We start from the raw sequence: 4,023 nt of genomic DNA on the forward strand, positions 1-4,023 counted from the left end.
TTTAGTATTTTCTGAGTTAACAGTTAGGAAAGCTCAAAGACAGAATTTTAAAAAAAGTTAATCTAAAATCTTCAAGTAAACAACTCAACTCAGAAGACAGTCCTGGAGGTATTTGTATAGTTTAAAGAACAGAGACTGGATTATAGTAAATATTAACCTGAAAAGTAGAGAAAACTTAAAGCTATTTGGCATATTTTTTCTGACACAAATGGTTATCTAATTTCCCCCTTTATCTGTTCTACTACAAAGGCTTTCTTTAATCTTCTTAAGTTTCCCTTAAGAATGTTTAACTATGAGGCAGAGTCATGTTCAAGGTCTGCTTCCTGCAATTCAGACCATTGTATTCACTCAAATACTTCAGCTGAAATTTTATTTTCATTGCAATAAAATAAACATTATAATAATTATGCACTTTCCTCAGGAATGCTGTGAGATCAAACAGGTATTTGCATGAAAGTTTGCTTGAAAAACTTAGGAGTAGGCTTTCTGGAGTGCTTGAGGAGGAGGCAAATAGAGACTGTTAACTCTGTCTCAGGCTGGAAATCAATGTCCATCAATTCTCCTGAACGCACACAGATGTCACCAGGGTTGCCATGCTGGGGAATGTAGCTCTTTGAAGCAAGATGTCTGCTGCTAGTCCTGGGACCCACGGCAAAGTTCCTACCAGGACTGTGGCAAGGTGGCCCAGATCTGTTTCAGCAACATTTCTGTGGCCAAAGTGGTTCCTGATGCCATTAGAACAAGCCTTGGAACTAAAGCAGCAGAAAAACTGATTCAGCATGGGAAAGGCAATGTAACCATTACAAAAGATAGTACCACCATTCTGAAACAAATGCAAATATTGCATCCAGCAGCTAGAATACTGGTGGAGCTGTCTAAAGCTCAAGATATAGAAGCAGGGGATTGAATGAAATCAGTAGTCATCATTGCTGGCTCTCTCTTCGATTCCTGTAGCAAGTCTCTGAATAAAGGTATTCATCCAACCATTATATGAGTCACTCTAAATGCTTTGGAAAAGAGTCTTGAAATCCATACTGACATGTCTTGACCTATATGTAACTGAGCAACCAAGAAAGTTTGTTAAATAACACAATCACTTCATTGAATTCATAGGTTGTCCCAATATTAAAGTCTACTCTCTCCAGTGAGTGTCAATGCAGTGATGTAAGTGATTTATGAATCTAGAACTAGCAATGTAGAGATATTAAAATATTTAAGAAACTTGGTGGGACAATAGATGACTCTGAATTGGTAGGTCTCATTCCAGTGGCAAATTATATCATAACAAAAGTTGAAAAGGCTAAGATTGGGTTTATTTAGTTTGGCTTCTCTTCTAAAACAGACATGGATAATCAAATAGTAGTGCCTGACTATGGCCAGATGAATCAAGTGCTTCAAGAGAAATGAGAGCTTGTATCTTAAATCTGGTGAAGCAGATTTAGAAAATGGATTTAATGTCCTTCTCATCAAGAAGTCTTTCTTAAGAGATATGCTTAGTGACCTTGCATTACATTTTCTGAATAAGATGCAGATTATGATGTTAATGATTGATGACAGAGTTTCATCCCACAGCTGTTTAGTCCCAAATAAACACACAAAGGCTCATATTAATTATAAACTGGCCAATTGTTCAGGCTTCTTATTGGCTAGCTCTCTCTTAATTATTAACCCATTTCTATTAAACTAAATATTGCCATCAGACTGTGATTTACCTGTAATGCTCCATCATGTTACAGTAGCTACATGGAATCTATCTCGTGACTCACACTCTGTGTCTTCTTTCCAGCATTCTCCAAGACTGGTAGCCCTGCCTATACTTTCTGCATGGCTACTGGCCAATCAATTTTATTCATCAACCCATAAGAGAATCATATATTCACACCATACAGAAAGACATCCCCCATCAAAGGATATTGAAAGTGAAGACACAGCTCATCTGTAGGAAAATTGGAACCAAACCAGTTGCTCATCCTGACCAGTTCACTGCTGATGCCCTGGGTTCTGCTGGGCTAGCAGAGGAAGTCAGTTTAAATGGCTCTGGAAAAATATTCAAGGTTACAGGTTGTACAGTCCCAGGCAAACAGTTATAACTGTTGTACTGGTTCTACCAAACTGGGGATTGAAGAAGCAGAGTGCTCCATTAATGATATTCTGTATAATGAAAAACAATTCTTATTTCAGGAGGTGGCACTACAGAACTAGACTCGGCCTTGAGGCAGAATGAGTGCTTATAAACAAGTGCTATGGAATTCTGCTCCTGTTCATGTTTTATAGATGCTATGGAAGTCATTCCATCTACATTAGCTGAAAATACTAACATGAATCCTATTTCTATAGTTAACAGAAATAAAACACTGGCATGCCCAAGGAGAAAAAAACTACAGGCATTAATGTCTGATGGTTAGAATTTCCAGTGTTTTGGAGGAAATGATATTCCAATCTCTGTTGGTGTCATTCAGTGTGTTGATACTAGAAATTGATACTGCAAAGAGAATTCTAAAATTTGGTGATATTGTATATACTTGATAACCTGGATAAGGCTGGCCATTGCACTGTTATGGACAGAAATATTTTGGCTAGAATGGAAAATGATCACCTTTTCTTTCCTTTTCTTTTGGAAGCTTGCTTTTTCTGAGGTTTTGGACATTGTCTTGTAATAGTCATCTGTTTGAAATTGTACTGAAATAACTTAATAAAATATTAAATATTTGATATCAAAAAGAGAAAAGCTTAGTATATGAATGTAAGTATATTTAAGAAATCCATCTTATAGTTCCAACAAAGGAAGGTCATGTTGGGCATATGGACAAAGGCGTAGGCCGATGATAAGAGAGGGCAGTCATAACTTCATGTGAAATAGCCCTGCTACCATTTTTGGTCAACATGTGCAATGGAAAAATTTGTTTTCAATACACAATTTGTATTGCATTATTGCTGTGTGGCCCCCAGGAACCTGAAAGAAAATGTTCTTCACAAATAAAGTTTTCTCAATGAATCTTCTTCAGGTTCAAGTCATCAGCACTAAACAAAAGGAAATTATAGCTTTGATTCTTTGGTCTTTCCTATCTGCCTATATTCTTTCTCACTTGTGTGAACTTGGAGAGCTAAGTTCTTTGTGAGCTTCAGTTGCCAAGAACTTCTAATCCTTCTGTGCCCATCTCCCAGTTTCTGGCAATGCAGTTGTACTCCACCACATTTGGCAGCTGAAAGAGCAGAATTTAACAGATACAAACACTAAGAAATTTCATTTTCTTCCTACTCTGTTCAAATTATATCAAAATCACATTCTTTAACTTGGGTCAAATTCTTCATCTCCCATGCTTAAGTATTACTCAAGATGGGAAGTAGATGTAGCAAAAGGAGGTGCTGTCCATTTCTTGCTTTTATTTGTCCTAATCTGAACTCTTCTATCTAATATTCACCGTCTTCTCCACTCATCAGTTGTGGTGGGTAAGAAATTAGGAGAGCACTTCTGTAGAAATAATATTGACTTGTCCCAGGAAAAGCTGATTATCATGATGGACATTTTGCTCTTTTGGTGATTCCTCCACTTGGAATCTGTAGCAAAACTCTCTATGATATACTACAGTAATCATTTCTGATGGGGCTCCTTATTTGGATTTGTCCATTAGATTTTGTCAACATGTTCTACTAGATCTTTCTTCCCCTACTCTGTAATATGTTCTCAAAAGACCTTTTCAAAATTTTATATATTCATCATCTATCTTTTACAATACAATATGACTTTTTTCAACTTTTTTATTTGAATTAGAAACAGGATTGTTTTACATGACAACCCCAGTTCCCTTCTCCCACCCATCCTCCCCTACCACCACCCCCAAATAAAACCCTATCTATCACATATCCTTTGTGCTCCTCCTGGATGGTGACGCCTTCCATAGGGTGTCATCAGTGTCTATTGTATCCTTTGGGATAGGGCCTAGGCCCACCCCTGTGTGTAATGGCTCAGGGATTATTCCTCTATATGGAATGCGCTCCCAAAGTCCACATCTATGCTAGGGG

At 37.4% G+C, this 4,023-nt stretch overlaps 1 pseudogene; it reads left to right on the plus strand.

The window, feature by feature from the left end:
* Positions 1 to 623: 623 nt before the first annotated feature.
* LOC100761006 lies at positions 624 to 2,526 on the plus strand (annotated as a pseudogene).
* Positions 2,527 to 4,023: the final 1,497 nt, after the last annotated feature.

Source organism: Cricetulus griseus, chromosome 5 (assembly GCF_003668045.3).
Source record: "Cricetulus griseus strain 17A/GY chromosome 5, alternate assembly CriGri-PICRH-1.0, whole genome shotgun sequence".
Lineage (NCBI taxonomy): Eukaryota > Metazoa > Chordata > Mammalia > Rodentia > Cricetidae > Cricetulus > Cricetulus griseus.